This window comes from Apodemus sylvaticus, chromosome 14 (assembly GCF_947179515.1).
Source record: "Apodemus sylvaticus chromosome 14, mApoSyl1.1, whole genome shotgun sequence".
NCBI lineage: Eukaryota > Metazoa > Chordata > Mammalia > Rodentia > Muridae > Apodemus > Apodemus sylvaticus.
Window position 1 is genome coordinate 68,223,183 of NC_067485.1, and position 25,475 is coordinate 68,248,657.

Consider the following 25,475-nt stretch of genomic DNA (forward strand, 5'->3'; position numbering starts at 1 on the left):
TCTCCACATTTAATGAGCGTATCATTGGATGCACTCAGTAGATAAATGTTGCTCCTGGCTATACTCAGGAATTGGACAAATGTATGTTTGTGTCTGCATAGAAATCCTGGGGTCTGTCAGCTCTAACTGCAGATTGTTGGAGATGTGCGGTGTAGAGGATTTGGATACTATAAGCGGGCATGCTGTCCATCACAGGATTGTATACGATAGCAAGCAATTCTTGGCAAAGCCCCTAGAGTAAACAAGACAAAGGCCAGCTTCACCTCAGCTTGCCTGCTATTGGCATTTCTAAATGGCCAGTTTATGGGCACAATGGGTAGGAAATGCTTCAGGTTCATATATCAGGCATTTCTGCTCTGCTAATTTAAATTCTGACTTCCAAGCCATTAGAAGCAGGGTTTTCTTCTACCTTGATATTTAGTGGGATGCTGGGATACCCTGTAACCTGGAAGACTTCTCAGTGTCTTGCTCCTAAAGACATCTTCATCCCATAAATCCTTGCAATAACATAAGTGGCTCTAGAGAGTTCCAGAAAGCCTGCCAAAGAGTACAGCCACCCTGTGAGACAGGAGTGCTCTGGCAGTTTGAACCGGAAGTATGTGGGGGGGGGGGGCGGTAGCACAGGCTCAGGTTCTAAGTGCTTCTTCCTCATCTGATGTATTTTGTGAGACAGGAAGCACCAGAAGGTAGGGCTGGGTGGAAGAAATGGGTCATGTGGAACAGGCCTTTTACAGCTGTGTTACGCTTACCCCTGGGTACTGATGTGTTCTGTGTGTACTCGTTCACGCTGATGGGAATAAACCCACCAAGCACTCCTGCTGCCGTGAACTGATGCCCACTGTGCCTCTCCACCACGGTGGATTGAAGCCCTCTGAAACAGTGAGCTGAAATACTGCCTCCCTTCTTTATCGTGCCTAGGTCAGGTGTTGTAGTCCTGTTGAGTTAAACATAACAACGTGGACACCAGCAACTAAAGGAAGCTTCAGTTTGGATATAGCAACTGAAGGAAGTTTCAGTTCTTTCTCAAAGGCACAAAGGCAAAAATGAATAGATGCAGGATTCAGGCTAGCCCAGACCTAGCCCACCATTCTGTCCTCCTGAATGGATCGAGACAGGCCAGCATCGCCATAGTAGAACCCGGGAGATTCTGTGGGTCCTCTCGAGTAACTGTAAGAAGAGCTGGTTCAAGAATACACACACCCATGCTTTACATTCATGGTTTAGTAACCTCCATGCCTGGATTCCCTGTAGATGGTGCCTAATGCTCCAACCTCTGCAGTGCAATCATGCAGAATCCCTTTACCCAAATTGGAAAGCTCAATCCTGGACCTTTCTCCACATCGCTCAGCCGATGAGAGGCTGAGCCCAGTTCCAAACTCATTGTGACTCCCAGGGAGGAACTCTTCTACATGATCCTAAGAGCTGGAGCAGACCCTAATAAGGGGGGAATGTATCTATCATACAGGAGCTACCCACCCACCTCTCCTTCATCTCGAGCCGTTTTCTCAAACATTACCTAAGTGAGGAGAAAAAAAGGTATGGAACAATTAAGGTCACCTTTTTACATTTTAATCAATTTATTTTGAGTGCACACGTAGTGTGTTAAGTGTGTATGTGTGGGCTACAGCCCCAGATGTGGATGTCAGAGGCTACTTGTGTGAGTGTGTGCCCTGGGGATCGAACTCACATCACTAGGCTTAGCCCAGGTGCTTTGACTCAACCATCTTGCCTCATTCGTTCATTTTTGAGAGTAGGAGAAGGCACTATCAGAAGGATAATGGCATTGGTTGTGTAGTGATGCCCATTTCGGGTCCTTTGTAAAGGACACTGATAACCACTGAGGCTCAAGCCCTGACCTAGGAAGATACAGTGTGGTTTTCAGTGACTGAGGACCCCGCCTTGCTACCTTCAGTGACCTTGTGGTCATGTTTGGGAAGATGAGAAGCTTGCTCTTTTTTGGAAGGGGGGGGCTTTTTTGAAACAGGGTTTCTCTGTGTAGCCCTGGCTGTCCTGTGAGCCTCAGAACTCACTCTATAGACCAGGCTGGCCTCGAACTCAGAAATCTGCCTGCCTCCACCTCCTAAGTGTTGGAACTAAAGGCATGCGCCACCACCGCCCAGCTAGGAAGCTTGCTCTTTTGAGATTTTTTTTTTTTTCTGAGTTTTAAAAGTGTGCGGCCCAGTGTTTTCAGGAGGCAAGGACTGGTGGGCCTTTTCATGAGACTATGCAAGGAGAGACTTCAGGAGACTTCAGAAGGCCCCCAGGGGACAGAAAGTCATCGGTATTGGTAACAGAGTCTGCTTCCTGCCTCAGACATCACTCCCTCCCTCCTAGAAATAGGACAAAAAGGTTTCTTTCACCTTCTCTGCGAAGCTTGTGCTAAAGGAGTGCAAGGGTCTGCTTCTGCCTGAATTCCCCCAAGCCTCCGCACTTGTCTTTGTTTATTATATTAATAAATACTGTGCAGCTAATGTTCCCATCTGGCAAGGCAGAGGAGAAAAAAAAAACAGCAAAAAAAAAAATGAAGCTGCAGTCTCATCTAATACTGATGAAGGTGATACCCGCTTGGCATGGGAGAAAGGTGGGTCTTTATTTTAGACTTCTTAATTAAGAACCGCCAAGTGACAAATATTAATTAGGAAGCCAGCTGTATCCTTCAGTTTCATAGTATATTTCTTCTTATGAACCTGGGAAGGGAGTGAGTCTGGAGGCTCTTTTAATCAATCAGCCTGTGAACAATTATCTGTTAAGTGTACTTTGTGTGTGCAGGACCAGGCTCAGCAGACAGAGATTTATAAGGCGCTGTCTTTGCCTTCAGAACGTCCACCTAATTGTGGGGTGTGCCCAGAGCACTGCTGATCCAGGTGGTCAGAGCACAGCCCGTGCACCAGGAGCAGGATGAAGAGAAGTGTGGAGCTGAAAGGAGAGGAGGAGGAGAAAACGTTCCTAAGCCGTCATGGCGTTGCTTTCGTCTATGTGGACCTCTAGTTGGCCTCCGGAACCCTCCCCTGGAGTTAGATTGACACAGTCACACATAAGCGAGGGAAGCCTGCCTTTTTCGCCATCGTTGAGGGTCACCCATCCGTCTACAAAGTTGGAATTGAGAAGAGAGATTGTGACTCGTGGGCAGAAATTGTCAAGGCGAGAGGAGCTGGCCACTAACAGAGTGGGGTTGAGATTCCCAGTGGGCAAAGAGCAGTCGACAACCCCCAAAGCTGGGCAGAAAAAAATAAGCTAGTGGGGGACCAAGAATGGACATAATGGAGCAGGTCTGGGGTATTAGTTCAGGTCTTCAGTCTCTCCTCCAGTACTGGTGACACATGGTATATGAATTTCACACAGAAGCATACACCACCTAGCACTGACATCAGGGGTGGTGTTTAAGAGGGGATTCAGGGTATTGTGCACACCTGCCTGGATCACTCAGCTTGCTGATTAAATGGTGCTTAGAACAAAGTCCTCACTATGAGGTACCTGAAAAGCTCAGTCCACATCCTGGAGTCCTAAGTCTCTTTTGACGTTGATGTATCAAGATACATTGAATTCTAGTTTTGGAAATCCCTAGTAACTGAAGGGTGTGTGAAGTAACTCCCCCCACCCCACCCCCACCCACTCTACTTTTCAATATCGAGAGCGGTTATGATCACAAGGCTTTTCTCAAGCTGGATGAATAAATTAATGTGCAGATTTCTAGCAATTTTACACTTGGTTGATCCGTTTGTGGAGTTGTATCCATATATTTTCAGATCTCTTAAGCCACCACGAGCGTGCCCCGGGGTCATCTCCTGCAGTGATCTGAGTCTGTAAAGCTGCAGTTCTCCGTGTACTTTCACAGACTTGCTTGAGTCCTTGTCCCGTCTCTTGTAGAGTACTTAAAAGTGCGCTCATCAAGGGACCTTTGGCTTTGAGCCTAGCACAGGCTCCTGTATGAAGGCTTATCCTTTATAGACTTAGATTCATCCTGGGGAGCTGAGTTTGATACAAGTGTCTTTCTGCAACCTGTACTGTTGTAGTTTGGGCTTTTCTGTATCCTTATTGCCTACTGGCTTTCAGGCAGGTTATCCCGGTGTGTAACTGTATGAACTGTCTCTGGCCTTCGCTTTTAGCCTTTCAAAGCTAAACTTACGAAGCTGCGATCTTCCAGACGTCTGAGGGTGCACACCTGGTGCCATGGCTCTGACTTGCTGGAATGTTCCCACAGATAAGCGTGCATTCTGAGAAGAAGCCTTGAGAGCAGTAGGCCTTTAGTCTTCTTAAAAAGAATTACACTTAGTGTGAATGTGAGAGGGGGTGAGGCAGGGGCAGGGGGGAATGCCACAGTGGGCATGTGTACATCAGAGAACAGCCCGTGGGAGTCGGCTCTCTCTTCCCACCGCCTGGGCCCTGTGGGTCAAAATGAGGCTGTCAGGCCCTACATGGTCTTGGCAGCCACTTCTTTTAATTTTGGAATTTGAAAAGCTGCTCTACCCTCATATCACCATTCTCAACCTAGAATCGAATGTATCCAGTGGCCAACATGAATGGCGTCTAGTAAAGGAACCAAGCATAGAGACAGTCTTCCTCTCTTCTTGTCTGGGGAGTCTGCATGGTGGTAAGAGCCATCTGTCCAGGGAGCGGGGCTGTTCAGACTGTTTTTTTTTTTTTACAGAGATATAGATATGGTAATAAAGGTTCCTCCTCAGCTTTTCTGTCATGTGTCGCAGGAAGAACACATAGTAACAAGAACGTGCCATTCTTGAAGCATGCTTGCCTGCATACATTTCAGTTCCATTGACTAAGATTTCCAGCCGAATCTGCCCTAAAATGTTAGCCACCATGGAATGCCGAGATCTTGGATGCCTCTAGATGCTGTTTTCTTATTTTTAATATTTTAGCTTCTTCTCTGGCACCCTGGCAAACAGAGGCAAAGAGCAGTCCACTGAAAGCTAACCATGCTTGCTGTCTGGCGGTGACAGGCTCCGCCCCTGTGTCCAGTTAGAGAAATGGAATCTACTGGTGATTGTAGCCAAAGGGCTGATGTGGGCATGAAGCCATGAGGGCTCCATGCCTTTGTGCTGGGCAGCGATCTCCAAGTCACTGCAGTGTTGTGGTCCCCCTGGGGATGTCAGCCTACCAGTGATTGCAAGAGCAGAAGGCACAGAGGCATATGGAAATTTTACTCTCATACCTAGAAGACAACAAGCTAAATGAATTTTTCATATTGACTTTTTAAAAGGAAGGAGGAGGGAAGGAGGAAGAAGGAAGGGAGGAAGAAGAAAGGAAGGAAGGGAGGGAGGGAGGGAGGGAGGAAGAAGGAAGGAAGAAAGGAAGGGAGGGAGGGAGGGAGGGAGGGAGGGAGGGAGGGAGGGAGGGAGGGAGGGAGGGAGGGAGGAAGGGCAACCGGTCCAGCATTTCTTTGCTGACATGCCTTTCGGAATTAGTGTTCCTTTAGAAGCAGCCAGAGGAGGAAGGCCTGTAATGTACGCAGAGCAGTGCCTGCAAGTGTGAGCTATAGGAGAGGCAACGATCCTTTCAGAAACATTATTCTTGGTCCTGAATTGAACAAAGAGTTATTACTGCTGGAAAAAAAAATATACCCAGTCACGCGTTGTTAATAGTCTCAGATTTGGGCCTGGAGAACTGTACTGTGAATGGAGTGGGAGATAAATAGAGAGGAAAATGGCAAATTAAGGGGACAAATAACCAGGAAAAAGAGAGAGAGAGAGAGAGAAGAGGGAAGACGCCTGCTGGCATCAGCAGAGGAGAACACATAACCAGCGTCTGATGCATTTCCTAAGGAATCTGTGTGTTTGCAAATTGCTGCAGTACATCTCAGCAGAACGGAATCCGGGTAACGAAGAGCTGACTAGCAGGCAGAGTTGGATAAATTCCCTCAGTACTCCTGAAATATAACAGAGCAAGGAACAGTATAATGAAAAATAACAGAGAGAGTAGCTAGGGGCTTAACTTATGATCAGTGTTCATTACAACAAATGACACTTTCACTGCAGAGTTACCATAAAGATTATTGACTCTTACATAATGTGGGTCCCTTCTGAATAGATTCTAGAACAGCTCAGCCTGTGAATGGGAGGGCTGGAGCAAGAGGAGGCCAGAAGATGTGCCCAATCCCCTCCTCAAGGCTTCAATTAGTACTGGCATGCTGCCCATTCAGAACCCTGGACAGAGCCTTCTGCACAATGGATTCCCTGAGTGCCTTTGGCACTGACTGGGGTGGTCTTGCCTTACTAGAAGAGGAAGAGCCCCAAAGAGTGACTGAACTTGTCGGCTGGTTTTTTTTTTTCCTAAGGACCTTCTGTGTATTCTCTACCATTTCCTACTTTCCTTGAGCATACATAATACAGCATCTTTTAAAATATCTCCCTGGAAAGAAACTGTGTTTTGTGTAAAACTTCGTGCAGATGAACATAAGGCGTCTTTGCAATTCTGTGCTCTCGCCCAGGATTAGAATGGACAACGCCAGTTCTGAGCATGGTGCTCAACAGCCTGGACGTTCAGTACCTGTTCAGTGTTGGCTAAATATTCAGTACTTGGTGTTATTTCATCCTTATAACAGCCCCACGAGATATGTACTGTTGAACTCAAGTGCCTAGTTTACAGATGAGAAAGACCTCTTAGGTTGAGTGACGTGTTCAAGGTTTCCCAGTCACCAAGAATTATAGATGACTTTCAGGATAATTTCTTCAAGTCTTCTGTAAGTTAGTTTCCATACAATGCTGAACATGGAAGAATATGTCTTATCCCCTAGCCTCTTCTCTCTCTCTCAAAGCATACAGTATACTAAGTATATATAGGCTCTCTGCTTCAAACCAGATTCCACAAGGCAAATTGAGCACAGTTTGTTGTGCATTTATACATTGTTAGGGCTGAAGATGTAGGGTCAGTTGTCAACGGTCTTGATGCGTGAGCATGAGGATCTTTGTTCAGTCCTTAGCATCCACATAAAAAGCCAGTCGTGGTAGGACACACTACCCCTGCTATGGAGGCAGAGACAGGAAAATTTCCAAGACTCACTAGCAGGCCAGCCTAGCCTAATTGCTGATCCCTAGATCCCAGGAAATCCTATTTCAAAGAAGAAGGTAGATGACTCTGAATAACAATACCCAAGGTTAGCCTCTGGCCTCTTCATGCACACACCACATCTACAAGCATACTTGTACATGTACCATGTACACACACACACACACCTTAATTAAAAGCGACCCCCTAAGGAAGTACTCCTTGTCAGGATTAGACAGACAGACAGACAGACAGAGGAGCAATATGCTTTGGAGGCACAAGCCACCTATTGTCACAGGAATGAGGCATGGGTAATCTATACAGACAATAAGTTGTTTTAATTTAATTTTCAAATTGTTTTGTTTTCATTTTTTTATTTGAGGTTCATGGAGAAAATACTTAACTAAGAAACAGAGATTTAAAAGTAGTGAGCTTTGATAAACACAGCAGATTTAATGTATGTCTAAGATGACTTCAAGGTTTTTTGTTTTTTGTTTTTTGTTTTTTTTTTACCCTCATGAAGTCTGACTATGATGTCCTCTCATGTTCAATAGAATCTACCTCCTCTTCTACGGACCCTCCGTAGCTGGAGTTGACTGTTCCAGAATGTGGGTTGTTGTATTTGCACGTTCCTTCTATGTATGCACTCCTTTTAAGATCTTCTGTCCCGCAGCGCCATCGTATTGAGCTGGGAGGAGTCTCCACACCCCCTGCGCCTCTGGCAACTCCACCTCGCACGTTTACTCCACCTCACATTCACCATCTGCACATGGAATGTTCTAACACCTTCCAGGGGTGTTTTGTGGGTGAGATTCTTCGATGAAACACTTGAGCTTCTTGGATTCAAAGGGGCTGTTGTGACAAGCATCAGCTCTTTCCTGCACACCCACAGCCACAGCTTTTGCCTGTTGGGGGCATCAGCCACAAGGAGCCAAGTCCAGAGAGGGAGCCCTCTGCACACTGCTTCCCTAAGTCTCCTCAACGCTCCTGGCATCAGCCAGGGATCTAAGAGATCCAGCCAACCTAACCTGTAATCCTATAGGATTTTTAGTCCTTTTTCTTCTTTAAGCTGTAAATTTCTCAGAGGCTCTTAAAAATATGATTTCAATGCAAATAATGCATGATAAACAATCTTCAGAGTAGATTGAGGCAGGAAGTATCTTACAAACATCCTTTTGAGGACGTTTCTTCCCTTAAAACTCAAAATATGGGAATCAAGACTAAAGGAAGATGAAATCCAAAGATTCATCTTTTTTTGAGCTGCCATATCTACATTCTTACTGTCACAGTTGATGCCTTGACCTCAAATACCCCAATCTACTCCCTACAGATCCCCTTGTCCACCAAGAACTTCACTCCTCCCCTGCTGCTATCATCTTCACATCACCAGCTAGAGTTCAAAAGCTGGGATCTTGGATGAAGAAACAACATTGACTTGCTTTGCTATATTTCAGAGATGCCAGTGACCATGCCCCAGAAACACAGCTTACAGGGGGAGCTCTGGCTATGCCAGAACCAGGGCAGAAGGTACTAGCTGCCTCCTCCTACTTTTTCTTAAAGTCCCCTGCGTGATTGCATTGTGGATAAACCACCACATATACTCTGTAGCCAGAGACGTCTTGGTTTTAATTACTAAAGCTGTTTTCTTTTGTTTTTGGTTTTGTCTTAATGATTTGTAAGAAGTGATTTACCTCATCCAATGCCGAAGGAAGAATAAAAAAAAAATACAGCATTGTTTTCGATGTCAGGCATCACGCAGTAATATAAACCAGCACACAGCGGGCCTTTGCAATGCCAGCCATGTGAAGTTTCGTTTAATGTGCTGTGGTTGAGTGAGTTCAAATGACTGAAGTGCACACAGGCTCCAGAGAGTACATGGGATGGGTTGGTACTGAAGTGTGGCCACAGACTCTGGTTTGGTCCACCTGTTCCCCCGTGTGATGGCACAATTTTGGGAGGCCATGAAACCTTTAGGAATCAGATCCTAGCTGAAGGAAGTAGGACACTATTATACCCAACCTCTGGTTCCTCCCAGACTCTCTGCTTCCTGTCCACCATGGTGTGAACAGTTCTCCGTCACATACACATCCCACCATCATCCTCTCCATAAGATATATTTTTTTTTTTGCTGACTGTTGGGTACTAGGCACAGAAGCTTGAAAAATAAAAGTGACTTAGATGTAATCTTTTTTTTTTTTTGTCTTTTTTTTTTATTTGATATAATTTATTTACATTTCAAATGATTTCCCCTTTTCTAGCCCCCCCCCCACTCCCCGAAAGTCCCGTAAGCCCCCTTCTCTTCCCCTGTCCTCCCTCCCACCCCTTCCCAGTTCCCCGTTCTGGTTTTGCCAAATACTGTTTCACTGAGTCTTTCCAGAACCAGGGACCACTCCTGCTTTCTTCTTGTATCTCATTTGATGTGTGGATTATGTTTTGGGTATTCCAGTTTTCTAGGTTAATAACCACTTATTAGTGAGTGCATACCATGATTCACCTTTTGAGTCTGGGTTAACTCACTTAGTATGATGTTCTCTAGCTCCATCCATTTGCCTAAGAATTTCATGAATTCATTGTTTCTAATGGCTGAATAGTACTCCATTGTGTAGATATACCACATTTTTTGTATCCACTCTTCTGTTGAGGGATACCTGTGTTCTTTCCAGCATCTGGCAATTATAAATAGGGCTGCTATGAACATAGTAGAGCATGTATCCTTATTACATGGTGGGGAATCCTCTGGGTATATGCCCAGGAGTGGTATAGCAGGATCTTCTGGAAGTGAGGTGCCCAGTTTTCGGAGGAACCGCCAGACTGCTTTCCAGAGTGGTTGTACCAATTTGCAACCCCACCAGCAGTGGAGGAGTGTTCCTCTTTCTCCGCACCCTCTCCAACACCTGCTGTCTCCTGAATTTTTAATCTTAGCCATTCTGACTGGTGTAAGATGAAATCTTAGGGTTGTTTTGATTTGCATTTCCCTAATGACTAATGAAGTGGAGCATTTTTTAAGATGCTTCTCCGCCATCCGAAGTTCTTCAGGTGAGAATTCTTTGTTTAACTCTGTACCCCATTTTTTAATAGGGTTGTTCGGTTTTCTGGAGTCTAACTTCTTGAGTTCTTTATATATATTGGATATTAGCCCTCTATCTGATGTAGGATTGGTGAAGATCTTTTCCCAATTTGTTGGTTGCCGATCTGTCCTCTTGATGGTGTCCTTTGCCTTACAGAAACTCTGTAACCTTATGAGGTCCCATTTGTCAATTCTTGCTCTTAGAGCATACGCTATTGGTGTTCTGTTCAGAAACTTTCTCCCTGTACCGATGTCCTCAAGGGTCTTCCCCAGTTTCTTTTCTATTAGCTTCAGAGTGTCTGGCTTTATGTGGAGGTCCTTGATCCATTTGGATTTGAGCTTAGTACAAGGAGACAAGGATGGATCAATTCGCATTCTTCTGCATGCTGACCTCCAGTTGAACCAGCACCATTTGTTGAAAAGGCTATCTTTTTTCCATTGGATGTTTTCAGCCTCTTTGTCGAGGATCAAGTGGCCATAGGTGTGTGGGTTCATTTCTGGATCTTCAATCCTGTTCCATTGATCCTCCTGCCTGTCACTGTACCAATACCATGCAGTTTTTAACACTATTGCTCTGTAGTATTGCTTGAGGTCAGGGATACTGATTCCCCCAGATTTTCTTTTGTTGCTGAGAATAGTTTTAGCTATCCTGGGTTTTTTGTTGTTCCAGATGAATTTGATAATTGCTCTTTCTAACTCTGTGAAGAATTGAGTTGGGATTTTGATGGGTATTGCATTGAATCTGTATAGTGCTTTAGGCAAAATGGCCATTTTAACTATATTGATTCTACCGATCCATGAGCATGGGAGGTTTTCCCATTTTTTGAGGTCTTCTTCCATTTCCTTCTTCAGAGTCTTGAAGTTCTTGCCATACAGATCTTTCGCATGTTTGGTAAGAGTCACCCCAAGATACTTTATACTGTTTGTGGCTATTGTGAAGGGGGTCATTTCCCTAATTTCTTTCTCAGCCTGCTTATCCTTTGAGTATAGGAAGGCCACTGATTTGCTTGAGTTGATTTTGTAACCTGCCACTTTGCTGAAGTTGTTTATCAGCTGTAGGAGCTCTCTAGTGGAGTTCTTTGGGTCACTTAGGTAGACGATCATGTCGTCTGCAAATAATGATAGTTTGACTTCCTCCTTTCCAATTTGTATCCCTTTGACCTCCTTATGTTGTCGAATTGCCCGAGCTAGTACCTCAAGTACAATATTGAAAAGATAAGGAGAAAGGGGGCAGCCTTGTCTGGTCCCTGATTTCAGTGGGATTGCTTCAAGTTTCTCTCCGTTTAGTTTGATGCTGGCTACCGGTTTGCTGTATATTGCTTTTACTATGTTTAGGTATGGGCCTTGAATTCCTGTTCTCTCCAAGACTTTAAGCATGAAAGGATGCTGAATTTTGTCAAATGCTTTTTCAGCATCCAATGAAATGACCATATGATTTTGTTCTTTGAGTTTGTTTATGTAGTGGATTGTATTGATGGATTTCCGTATATTGAACCAACCCTGCATTCCCGGGATAAAGCCTACTTGATCATGGTGGATGATCGTTTTGATGTGTTCTTGGATTCGGTTGGCAAGAATTTTGTTGAGTATTTTTGCATCGATGTTCATAAGGGAAATTGGTCTGAAGTTCTCTTTCTTTGTTGGATCTTTGTGTGGCTTTGGTATCAGCGTAATTGTGGCTTCGTAGAAGGAATTGGGTAGTGTTCCTTCTGTTTCTATTTTGTGGAATAGTTTGAAGAGTATTGGTGTTAACTCTTCTTTGAAGGTCTGGTAGAATTCTGCACTGAAACCATCTGGTCCTGTGCTTTTTTTGGTTGGAAGACTTTCTATGACTCCTTCTATTTCTTTAGGCTTTATGGGACTGTTTAGATGGTCTAGTTGGTCCTGATTTAATTTTGGTATTTGGTATCTGTCAAGGAAATTGTCCATTTCCTCCAGATTCTCCAGTTGTGTTGAGTACAGGCTCTTGTAGTAGGATCTGATGATTTTTTGGATTTCCTCAGTTTCCGTTGTTATGTCTCCCTTTTCATTTCTAAGTTTGTTAATTTGGATACTTTCTCTGTGCCCTTTGGTCAGTCTGGCTAAGGGTTTATCTATCTTGTTGATTTTCTCAAAGAACCAGCTCCTAGTTTTGTTGATTTTTTGTATGGTTCTCTTTGTTTCTACTTGATTGATTTCGGCCCTGAGTTTGATGATTTCCTGCCTTCTACTCCTCCTGGGTGAAATAGCTTCTTTTTGTTCTAGGGCTTTCAGGTGTGTCATTAAGTTGGTAATGTATGCTCTCTCCATTTTCTTTTTGGAGGCACTCAGGGCTATGAGTTTTCCTCTTAGCACTGCTTTCATTGTGTCCCATAGATTTGGGTATGTTGTGTTTTCATTTTCATTGTGTTCTAAAAAGTCTTTAATTTCTTTCTTTATTTCTTCCTTGACCAAGGTGTCATTGAGTAGAGTATTGTTCAATCTCCACGTGTTTGTGGGTTTTCTGTTGTTTCTGTTGCTATTGAAGACCACTTTTATTCCATAGTGATCAGATAGGAGGCATGGGATTAGTTCTATCTTTTTATATTTGTTGAGGTCTGTCTTGTGACCAATTATATGGTCGATTTTGGAGAAGGTACCATGAGGTGCTGAAAAAAAGGTATATTCTTTTGTTTTAGGATAGAATGTTCTATATATATCAGTTAAATCTAATTGGTCCAAAGCTTCAATTAGTTTCATTGTGTCCTTGTTTAGTTTCTGTTTTCCTGATCGGTCCATTGAGGAAAGTGCAGTGTTGAAGTCACCAACAATTATTGTGTTAGGTGCAATGTGTGCTTTGAGTTTTAATAAAGTTTCTTTTATGAAAGAGGGTGCCCTTGCATTTGGAGCATAGATGTTCAGGATTGAGAGTTCTTCTTGTTGTATTTTTCCTTTGACCAGCAAGAAGTGTCCCTCAGAGTCTCTTTTGATGACTTTGGGTTGAAAGTCAATTTTATCTGATATTAAAATGGCTACTCCAGCTTGTTTCCTGAGACCATTTGCTTGTAAAATTGTCTTCCAGCCTTTTACTCTAAGGTAGTGTTTGTCTTTGACCCTTAGGTGTGTTTCCTGTAAGCAGCAAAATGTAGGGTCCTGTTTACGTATCCAGTCAGTTAGTCTGTGTCTTTTTATTGGGGCATTGAGTCCATTGATGTTAAGAGATATTAAGGAATAGTGATTGTTACTTCCTATCATTTTTGACGTTATTTTTTAAATTTGATTGCTTAACTTATTTGGGTTTGATGAAAGGTTACTATCTTGCTTTTTTCAGGGTGGAGTTTCCCTCCTTGTATTGGTGTTGTCCTCCTATTATCCTTTTTAGGGCTGGGTTTGTGGATAGATATTGGGTGAACTTGGTTTTGTCGTGAAATATCTTAGTTTCTCCATCTATGGTGATTGAGAGTTTTGCTGGATATAGTAGTTTTGGTTGGCATTTGTGTTCTCTTAGAGTCTGCATGAGATCTGCCCAGGACCTTCTAGCCTTCATAGTCTCAGGTGAAAAGTCTGCTGTGATTCTGATAGGTCTTCCTTTATATGTTACTTGGCCTTTTTCTCTTACTGCCTTTAGTATTCTTTCTTTGTTTAGAACATTTGGTGTTTTGATTATTATGTGACGGGAAGTATTTCTGTTCTGGTCCAGTCTGTTTGGAGTTCTGTAGGCTTCTTGTATATTCATGGGCATCTCTCTCTTTAGGTTAGGGAAGTTTTCTTCCATAATTTTATTGAAGATATTTGCTGGCCCTTTAAGTTGTAAATCTTCACTCTCATCTATGCCTATAATCCTTAGGTTTGGTCTTCTCATTGTGTCCTGGATTTCCTGGATATTTTGGGTTACAAGCTTTTTGCACTTTGCATTTTCTTTAACTGTTGAGTCCATGGTTTCTATGGAATCTTCAGCATCTGAGATTCTTTCTTCTATCTCTTGTATTCTGTTGTTGATATTTGCATCTCTGTCCCCTGATTTCTTCCCAAGGCTTTCTATCTCCAAAGTTGTCTCCCTTTGAGTTTTCTTAGTTGTTTCTACTTCTGATTTTAGATCCTGGATGGTTTTGCTTAGCTCCTTCCCTTGCATGTTTGTGTTTTCCTGTAATTCTTTAAGAGATTTTTGTGTTTCCTCTTTCATGAGCTCAGCCTGTTGACCAAAGTTCTCCTGTATTTCTTTAAGAGATTTTTGTGTTTCGTCTTTCATGACCTCAGCCTGTTGAGCAAAGTTCTCCTGTATTTCTTTAAGTGTTTTTTGCATTTCCTCCTTGTTGGCTTTTGTATTCTCCTGGATTTCTTTCAATGATTTTTGTGTTTCCCTTGCAAGGGCTTCTAACTTTTGATCCATTTTCTCCTCAATGACCTTCATGTGTTCCTGTACCAGCATCATGACCAGTGATTTTAAATCCAAATCTTGTTTTACTGGTGTGATGGGGTATCCAGGACTTGCTGGTAGAGGAGAATTTGGTTCAGATGTTGCCATATTGCCTTGATTTCTGTTAGTGACGTTTCTGCGTTTGCCTTTTGCCATCTAGCTCTCACTGGTGTTACTTGGTCTTGTCAGTGCTGGACTCACCAGTGCAAGCTGCCCCTTCCCCGTTGGCCTCTGGTGCACAGCTTACACTCTGCACTGCCTATAGACAGGGTGCTGTTTTCCAGGCTGTTCAGATCCCAAAGCAGGCACCTGAAGGCTCCCGCTGGGGCCCGCAGGATTTATCGGAGCACACCGACTTTTCCCAGCTGGCCGCCCGGAAGCCCCCACTAGCCTCTTGAGGGACCTGGAGATGTGGCGGCCACCCAGGCTGATCTGAAGCGGAGAGATTTGAGCTGGGGGCTTCTGCCTGAGGCCTTGCCCCAGATTGTGTCTGTGGACCAGGTGGAACCCGTGTGCACCCCCAGGGAGCTCCGAAGGTGAATGTTGCTGTGACCTCCCCTGTGCTCCGCTCACTCCGCTGGGCAGCCGATTTCCCCAACCGGGCTGGCGCACACTAGGTTAGCCTTGTCGCCTGGGCCCTGAGTCCAGGCAAACGCCTGGGAGGCCAAGGTCCGAGCAAAGTTCCCCTAGGGCTATGTCTGTTATTTGGGTCCGCCAGGTGACCCCGATGGCGGGCGTGCGCGTCCGCGCTCCGCGAAAGCACCGGGAGAGTCTGTTGTGCTAATAACCTCCTGGGCTGGTTGACACACAGATGGCCCACCAAGCCGCCCAGTTCTTGGGGTCAGTCCTGTGCCTTTTGGGGCCTAGACCCCCGTTTTGTTAGCCTCAGGCTACGCTTGTTAGCAGTCTCTGCCCTCCCGAGCACTCTGGCTCCTGTAGGCAAAATGGCGGCGCGTGCACCGGCCGGGGCAAAAAAAAAACTCCTGGCTGGGTTGGCGCCCCGATGGCCACTCGAACAGCCCAGGGCCTGGGTGCAGGCCAACGCCCGTCTGGCTCAGACCCCTGCGGTGTTGGGCCTAGGATTATGTTTGTGTACCTCAGTCTGACTGATCTCTGGAGCCCGGGATCAAGATGGCGGTGAGTCTCTCCTGACTGGCGGGCAGCCGAGTTCTGAAGTGGCTTCCGTGCAGCGAAAGGCTCCGCAGAACCGCAGTTGCTTGCCGCCCGGCTGGTCAGCGAAGGTCAGTGGTCGTGGGCGCAGGGCCTAACTGGACCCTGTGTCGCCTTGGTTCCACTGCTGATGGCCCTTCAGCTGGAGCAGCCACTGCTACCGCCGCCGCCGCCGCCGCCGCCCCCCAGATGTAATCTTAATGCCAGAGACATTCATGCTTTATCTGGAAGGCTCCAACAGTGGGATGTTTTTTATTTTCCTGGTAATACTACACCTGCTTTCTTTCAGTCAGCAGACATTTGCAGTGCATCTATAATGTACTATCGGGTATCAGGCAGTTTTCTTCTCTCTGGCCAAAAAACCTGACAAGAATCAACTTAAGGAAGGACTCGTTTGGCCCAGTTTGAGGGAACATTCCATCGTTGTGGAGAAGGCTTTGACAGTAGGAATGGATCAAGGCTATGGTGACAGAGTCATGAGATGCTTGATCACATTTTTATGGATAAATAAATAGAGAATTGTGACACTCACCTGCCTTTGTCAGTGGTCCCTTTTTGTCCAGTCTAAGACCCCAGCCCATGAAATAGTGCTGCCCATACTTAACGTGGGTTCTTCCTACATAGTAAAACTTCTCTGGACACAGCTTCACCAACACACTAAGCGCTATCTCCTAATGAGTCTAAATCAGCCAAGTGGAAAATGAGGATTGATCATCACTACCAAGTAGAGAGGGTGCTAAAGAAGAGAGGTAGGTTCTCACCCTCTAAGTATTAGTCTTCTATTGGATGAGGCAAGAAGCAACAGTAATCATATAAACTACATAAAGCTATTATGATATACAGTAAAAAGGAAGCTTATGTCATCAATGAAAATGTTGGCCAAGAAGACTTGGCTAGGGAATTCATACTTTAAAGCATCAATGAGTGACTGTGTCAGCCCACAGCCTTGCTTTGATGGTAAGCGCAAGAGAAAGAGGCGATCTTATAGTAAGATCAGCCGGTGAGTTTCAGGCACATCGTGGTCTATGGACTCAATTAATGTCACTGGGTACAGTGTCTCTCTGTCCTTTCAGTTATGCTTTATCTATGCCAGTTTCTCTCCTCAGCAGTCCCCTGTCACACTAGGCCAGTGTGAGGTACCAGCTGATCTGGACTCTTATTATTACTCATTAAGTAAAACAAAAAAGGAAGGGAGTTTCTTTGGACCCAAGGCCTGTTTCTCTGGCTGACTGGCATGGACCACCCGCCCATTTGTCATCCAGTTAGCTTAGCCAAGGTGACAAGGCACCTTGACAGACTAAGACTGAGCCGTGAGCCATGTGACCTCCCCAAAAACCAGCAGCATCCCCAGAGCTGGCTGTGTTCTCAGCAAAGTATTTAAGCTTCCCATGCGTCTGTGTGTCTTCATCTGTCAGCAAACATGGTGACGGGACCTTTCTAGGGGAGAATTTGGGAAGAACTCTAGACAGGATGATAGTCAGAAGGTGTCCAGAGCCTGGGATGGGATCAGGGAGGGAAGTTGTACTGCCTAATTTTATGTCAACTTGACACAAGTTGGAATCATCAGAGAAGAGGGGCCTCCCTAAGATCCAGCTGTATAGCATTTTCTTAATTAGTGATCATTTGATGAGGTCTTTCCCACTCAGTAAAACCCACAATCAGCCCATTGTGGGTGGTGCCCCTGGATTCTATAAGAAAACAGGCTGAGCAAGCCATGAGGAGCAAGCCAGTGAGCAGCATTCCTCCATGGCCTCTGCAGCAGCTCCTGCCTCCGGGTTCCTGCCCTCACTGCTTTTGATGAGAATCTCTTTTGAGGAACTGTCAAAGAAATAGAGCGTTTCCCTTCCTAAATTTCTCTTGGTCATGGTATTTCATCACAGCAGTAGCAGTAACCCTAAGCAGTACAAGGGATTGCTGAGTATGGGGAGCTAACCAGGAGCTGGGGCACGCAGGCATGGGCCCTTGTGTGCAGGGCAAGCTCAGCACTGAATGATGCCTCTGCTTCCCTGCAGTAGTCCCATCCTTCTTGGATATGTACAGAATATAGCTCGCTGGTCCCCGCTGCCTTTCCCGGAGGTATAGAGCTCTCCCCTCCCTATGCGGAGCTCACTTTTTCAGTTGATGACCACTGGTTTTGTGCACGGTCTCTTTCTGTGTCTCTGGGTGTGTTTCACTGTCATGCTCGCTGGCCTAGGGACGATGGTGCTCTTTTGGGTGACTTGTCATGTTCCTGCTTCAATCCACTTTGTGCTGATTTATCATTTAACAAAGGACAGTCTCGCTTCCCATATCTTCAGGTTTTGGAGTGGCACCGCAGTATTGGTCCAGCTATTGTAATCCCCTACACTCGGTGATTTTGTGTTGGCAGAACATGAAGTCTAAGGTGATTTATAGAATATGAATGAAATGTCACAATAGCTTGTGGTATTTCATTGCGTTGGCACATAGCTCTCCATGTTCCAAAATCTCTTTGGAACATTACTATTTAACTTTTAAAGCCAGATTCAGGGTATTGGGTTTTCACAGTGGTGATCTTGAAGGATAATTTTGAAATGAGCAATTGGCCCTCAAAAAGGTGCTTCCTTGTTTCACTCTTCATGTTTATGAATTCTTTCTTTTCATTTAAAAAAAAAAATGTCCCTCCAGATACAATGTTTATCAGAGAAGGGGAACTTCCCAGTGTCCTTGGCTTCTTTCCTTTCACCTCTGAGTTCAGTTTGGAAATCGCCACATTTAGCACTTTGCAGTTTAATTTAAAAGGATTACCTATTTTCTTAAATGCTTAAGCAGCGGAGCAAGTTGCGGTTATTGATTTTCTCTGCATGTATTCCGCGAAAGCCGTTTCTGCTCCTTCCCCAGGGGACATACCTCCTGAACTGCATGCTCGCTGGTGACAGCTCGGACCTCTGATACATAACCAAAGACCTTGCCTAAGAGCCTCTCGACTGCTCAGGGAATTTTTATTAAGTAAAAGCATCATTAGAGTAGACAGGATGATGAAGTTTAATGAGTATCCTTTGTGCCTGGTATTGTAGGCTTTGCTCTGCCCAGAATGCACTCTTCTCCCCTCCAGTGGGGCAGAGAGTGAGGCTGGAGTGTGTGGCGTGGCGTGCTAGCAACTCTGCCTTCTATTAACTGTTGTATTTCGGCATAGCGTCACATAGTCCTCTGGGCTGTTTGTCTAGATGCTGCTTACACGTGTGTGTTTGTACAATCTTTTTCCACTGTGTTGTGAACAGTGAACATTGAGAGAAACAATGGTGAAGACGTGGGAGGCCCATATCGCTGCTAGTGAGATCGTGTGGAAGCATCTCTCAAAAAGAAAAAAAAAATCACAGTGTTTTGAATTAATGAGACTTCTCTTAGAAACTGGAGAATAGTTATATATTCTTTTTCTTCAGAACTCAGCAATTTATGTGCTAAGATTCTGTCACCAGTCCCTCATAGCTGCTAGATGAGATAAATAAAAATATCGCAAATGCTTATTAATAATCCGGGCTTCACACTTTGTCCACAGATTTATTTGCAGTGATGTAAATTTAGCATTCTACCATCAGATTACAGATTATAAGCAAAATTACTTCTCATTACTTTTTGCTGGCCATCTACTCAGGTTTTTCATTTTGTTCTTTTCTTGGTCCGAATAAGGGCTTTCCATGGAAACGCCCAAAACAGTAGGGAGGCATATGACACAAAGCAAACGACTTCACAACAGCATATTGCACCTCACGCGTACTCAGCATTCTGAGACACAATATTTACACAGCACACAATGTGTTTCTAGTGTTCCTTAGGTCTACAGAATACAAAAGAAGTGAAGTTTGCATTCCCCACTCTCCAAAAGAAAGCATGGTCCTCTCACAAGAAAACAAGGCTGGGAATGACCGTGGAGAAGGCAACTTAGGAGGTTTGAACTTTCAAGTGGTTCTGGAAAGTTGACCCATGCCTGAGGTTGGAAAGCGTCAGTTTGCTCATTCAGATAAGGACCACTGTGACAGTGAATAATGAGTGTGTGGAAGCCACAGTGGAATAAGAGCGGTGTCATCAAGCCATTCTACTGATGCCTTGAAATAATGAGTCCGGGAAAGAAGTCACTGTGTCAGCTGGGACTTCATGGTGAGGGCCTTGTAAACCCCACTGTGCTTCCTGGAGGCAGAATGAGGCTGGAGGAAGAACAGTGAAAACTGGGGAAGCGGAAGTGAGAACCGACTTAGATAGGACCTAGGCCAGGGTTCTGGGCAATTGTAACACAGATCATCCAAAGCAAAAAAAAAAAAAAAAAAAAAGGCAGATACCTAACCAGATGATAGCTGGTAAAACACTATTATCAGGCCTAGGATTGCCTCGATGACTTTTTTCTCTTTAAGATGTGCATGTGTGTATGTGTGGCTGTCTATGTGTATTGGCTGATGTGTATGTGTGTATACATGGAGATGCAGGGTTGACATTCAGCAGAGGTTGATTTTCCTCTTTATCAATGGAGACAGGCTCTCTCTGTTGAGCTCAGATCTCTGCATTTAACTTATCTAGTTAACCTGCTTGCTCTGGGGGTCCACTGTCTCCCCTTTTTAACCACTGACATTAGCTAGGCCGCCTTTATATGGGTTCCCTCCAGAGGTCTCAACTTCTGTGCTTATATTTATCCAGAAAGCACTTTTTAACCACAGAGCATCTCCCTAGCCCCAACTTTCTCCCCAAATACCTTAGTGAGATCAATGGCGTTATAGATCCACAGTTTCCAAAATGTTGTTAGAACTCCATGGAGGAGGCTCATTGGAGGTTCCTGTCTACTTTGCTATATTTTGTAGCTGATTCTCCAGCTGGCTTGAAGAGGCTAGTGACTTGGAAACCTTGATATAGTCATTGGAGCTATAAAAATAGATGATCTTTCTGTAGAAGAGAATACAAAGAAATAAAAGCAAAGGCATGGGACAGAAGAAGTCTCCAGAGAGGTATTAAGGGGATTCCAGGACAATGCTTTGTAGACAAGAGAGAAAACCTCCCGGAAGGAGTTGTGTGATCCATAACAGTCTTTATGCAACAGCACTCATAAAGATGGTCATAGAAGAAGACTATAGGATTTAACAATGCAAGAAAATGTGTGGGGTTTTTAAGACTGGAAGTGTTGTTATTCTGTAGAACTCATACATCTCATAATGCTTACTAAAAATACTGATAGCAAAATAATCTCATATATTAGGCTGGAACTCGTTGCTGTTCAGTCTTCCCCAAAAGGTAGTAGTTTTCAGTTTCATGGACTTCATCTGGTTGGTGTATAACTGCTTCAATAACATGCTTCAATAAAACTGCTTTTAAAGATAGGGACCTGGTGGCAAGGGCAGTCTACAGAACCATTTCCTAATGGTTGCCCTGGAGATGGTCCTTAAGAGCATCTTCTGCTGGTCGTTCCGGGATAGCTTATTTCTTTTAGTCTTGGTCTTCCCAGATGAGGGTGGAGGGCCCTTGTGTTTCTGAGCGAGGTGGTTCTTAGAGCATCCACAGGCTGATTGTGCCTTTGAAATTCACTTTGGCCTGCTCACCAGGCTTCTAAGAGAATTGGCTCCTTTTTCTGTCACTTTAGGGTATCCTTTGTTGTTGTGTGGGCTTTTGTTGTGTTGCATTGTGTTGTGTTGTTTGATTTTCTAAACTCATTAACCATCTCCCATTTATCCTCTACAAACTTTAGATTTCAGAAGTGAAATTTTTCTAGACTCTAGAAAGGTACACCCAACCCGCACCCCATCTTCCAGCTTGCTTGAACACTTTACCTGCCAGTAGTTGTATCATCATAGGTAATCTTGACCTATTTTCTCTCTGTCACCACTGTCAAAATGACATAGGTGGCAGTGCCTGTTGGAGTCTTTTCCAGAATGGGAACCCAAGGGCACATGGACACCACATAGATTCCAGGTCACACTTCTGGTGTAGCAGTGGGGAGGGGAGAGAAGGAGAGAGAGAGACAGAAAGAGACAGGGAGAAAGTGGGCTGCCTAGGTATCCTGAGCCATGAGTCTTGCAAGATATTAAAGGTGGCATTAGCCATTGTAGCATCTATCATGTGCCAACATGGACAGGATCATTTCTATATGTCTAACTTTGCCTTTCCTAGAGCCCTCCAAGGTTGCAGAGGAATTTCATTTTCATCCTGTGGATGAGAACATCAGACTGTGGTGACTTAAGTGACAGTCCCAAGGCCGTGTAGCACTTGAATCTGAGTGGCACACAGAACAAAAAGAGGAGTACACAGCTGTTACTCTTCTCCAGGAAGCCAGGATCCTGGATGCTGCACAGAAGGAATGTGCTGTCTTGGAAGTGACAAAGAGTGCCCAGGGGTGAGGGATGGCTGGGGTCTGCTCAGGTGCAGGAGTAGAAATGGACAAGACAAGTAGGGAAGGCTGGATTGTCCTTTGGGGCCTAAAGGAAGGATTAGGATGTTCTCGCCAATTATGAGAGACAGACCAGTGATCTGTCACACTTAGCAAATGGCGGTCTCCCTGGATAATAAATGATACAGCCAAGAGTGGTATTCAAGAACTTGGATCCCGAGATACATGTCATTACTGCCCCACCTCATCTCTCAGTGGGCAGAGCTGCTCAGGTTAAGGCTGACTCTCCTCTGCCCACATAGCTGGAGGAATTAAAGGATCACACAGGGGACAAAGGCGTCATCCAGCCCTTCAGTGAGTGACTCACTGAGGAAGTGGGACAAATGCATTTAGCTCAGCCATGCTTGCCTTCTTCAAAGAGAATCAAAACCTTTCCTCTGGAGTGGTTAGAGCATTGTGGTTGATAGAAAATAGCATGTTATTTCTCAGTGAAAACCCCTAATGAAATAAGGCAATCATGTGATTATCTTTATTTAATAACTCTGAGTAGAACTCCACACCATAAGCCCTAGTTTTCAAAAGTGGTCTCTACCTATTTCCAGTAGACTTGCTGCAGTGCCCAGCATACAGCTACCCTGTAAGGAAAGTCACCCGCTTATAGTTGAAGAAACTGAGGCATGGCAAAGTGCGGGTGGGCGGGTAGATGGGTATGAAAGCTGCCAATCATGTGCTCAGAGTCTACACTGATTTAAGGTCAAAACTCAGATAGAGACATCTGAAGTGACTGCTCATCTCTTTGTAGTGACTTGCTATGAAGCCCCCAGGAAATCTAGGCACACACAGAACAGACTGAGTACCAAAGGCTGCAATTAAAACACTGGAACATTCTTGTTCTTTCTCTACAGGAAGGGAAGCCTTGCTGAGTGCCACATGGCTCTTGCCTCCCTTTCAGAGTTGACTTTTTTGGATCCCCACCCCTCTAGGGAACATCCTGCTTGCCCATGTGACTCACCTCATTCAGGCCGTGCCAGTCAAGTCCTGGTTCAACTTGAGCTCTCTTTAACCCTCCATTACTTCTTGTTGTTGATATGCCTTTCCAATACTGTAGTAGTTCTGCAGTTCCATGTTCCATTAGTTAGCCTTTCTCGTTGCTATGACAGAATACCTGACAGACACATTTTAAAGAAGGAAGGATTCATTTTTGTCTCTTGTTTTCAGGAAATACCAATCCATCATGATGTGACAGGCATAGCAGCAAAAGCTTGTGCCATGGGTTAGTCACATTTTGGTGATAAGGAAGCAGAGCGGGACCAGATTCTAACCCAGGCCATAACTCTAAAGATTCTAAAGACTTTCTCCCAATGGCTTGCATCTTTCCAGCTAGGCCCCATGTCTCAGTGGTTCTGTAGACATGCCCTCTTCACCCTCCCTCTGTGTTAAAAGTGTTCAAACACAGCCTTTGAGGAAATTTTGCATTTAAACTAGAACACCTATGAATGAACCGTTTTTTTCTTGTTGGTTTCAATAATGAATCAAATCTGGTGTTGCCTTGAATTCAAGCACGTGTATTTCTTGTTTTCCTTTATGGGGAGAAGAGGTTGTAAAACAAAGGCAAGGCATAAGAAAGCTGTGTAATCACCCATCCGGAGATCAGGGGTGTGCCTGTGAAAACACAGAACAAAGGCAGATGTTGACTGTGCTAGATGAGAGGACCTCAGAGAGAAGAGGCCTCCAGGGACTTGGGGTCCCTGAGAATGAAATCCGTGGCCTCTGGGAAAACAGCCTCTGGGGAAGAGATTGCCGCGGTAGAACAGTGTGCTTCTGAATGTGCACATTTAAGTGGGGAGAAGGGTAGGCAGCTCTGCTTTGGCTCAGGGTCCCTTTTGTTTGTCTCTGGGAGGGATGCTGGCAAGGAAATACGTAGGCAGCAGTGTTGACAGCATGGGAATTGGGTGACAGAACTAAGGTTGGACTTGCTTTGTGCTCCATAAAAACCATTAGTTCTTTCTGGGTTATAGGACCCCAGGTGTCCAGGCCACTCTGGCCATTATGTCAGCACAGAGCTTCCCAAGCTTCTAATTGCTACAGAGCTCAAGCCTGTCTGCAGGCTCCCTTGTAACCTGGATGCAAGAAAATGACTGTAGAGCCTTTCGCCTGTAGAGCAGTCCCTGCGCCTGACTCTGAGCTCCATCTCCTATCTCCCAAGAGCTATACGCTCTGAACTCTCAGCTCTGTAAGGGCAGACATCTCCACCACCACTGTCAGAACAACCAGTTTCTAAACTGACACTTGGAAGACTACAGAGAGAGAGAGAGAGAGAGAGAGAGAGAGAGAGAGAGAGAGAGAGAGAGAGAGAGAGAGAGAGAGAGAGAGAGCATCGTGTTACCTACTGAAACTCTAGTGCCTGGCTCGCCTCCTACCAAGAGGACAACTCCATTTGCCAGGCCCTTCCCTCAGCCTGTCAGCCACAGTGTTGACGTCACTCAAGAACATCCTTGTGTTCTACACTGTGCATAGATACAGAGTTAGCATCAAAAATGGGAGGAAGGTTTAGGTGTGTATCTTAGTGGCAAGGGACTTGCCTAGCATCCTGTGGCCCTGGACTCTGTCCTCAGCAGTGTACGTGAATAAAATAATACCATAAATACACACACACACACACAGAGAGAGACATACACACACACCTTTAAATGAATGGATTTGATTCCTGGAGTAGGTATTAGAACCAGTGGCTTCTTATACAGAGAGGCAAATCTCTTGACTGACTCTTCATTCCGTTAGTAAAGAGCAGGTGCAACTACTCAAGTAAGGCCAGCCCTTTCCTGGAGAGATACTGAGGGCTGAGATATGCATAGGACTCCCTGGAAAACACAGTTATATCACTAAGGGGAGTTAAGGCTGAGCTCTATTTATTTTAGGGTGGCTTTAATTTTGTTTCATCAGAATTACTCATAAATTATGGATTAATTACTATCCACCACTCAGTGAAATCCTCTCGGCGATGGATGCCGTCCACTGTAATTGTGGGGCACTTTGTCAACATTTAATCAGCAGTGCTTATTAATGTGGCATTGATGTGTGGTGGCCATCCCTACACCATCAATCACACATGAGCAGCCAGCATGATCTCCAACACCACTGCTCTTTGTCACATTAACCAGCCCCTGGGCTCTCAGGCCCAGCACTGGCCCTCACCTCTCTCTCCAGTTCAGTGGGTCCTTTGTCCTTGTAGACTTAAACACCCTCAATGTTTTAGAATGCCACCCTGAAAGGGCTTTGTGAACATAACCTCTTCTCACAGTCCTGAAGATCTCTTCTTCCCTCACCCTGCCCAGGAAGTATAAAATACCAAGAACCTTGTCTATAACAGAACACTGTCATACAAGGTGCATGCACATATGTGCATGTCTGTGCATGCATTTGTAAAATTGTCAATTCTTGGAGTGTATGGGGCAGAAAAAATAGAATAGTTTTGGGCTTGTCCAACATTTCTGGTGATTGAATATTCAAAGTTCTTCGTAAGGAAACTTAAACTAGTA

At 44.8% G+C, this 25,475-nt stretch overlaps 1 protein-coding gene across 2 annotated transcripts in view; it reads left to right on the plus strand.

Moving 5' to 3' along the window:
- Positions 1-25,475, plus strand: part of Rsu1 (Ras suppressor protein 1) — a 201,063-nt gene that overhangs the window by 174,891 nt on the left and 697 nt on the right. The gene's annotated exons all lie outside the window — the stretch shown is intronic.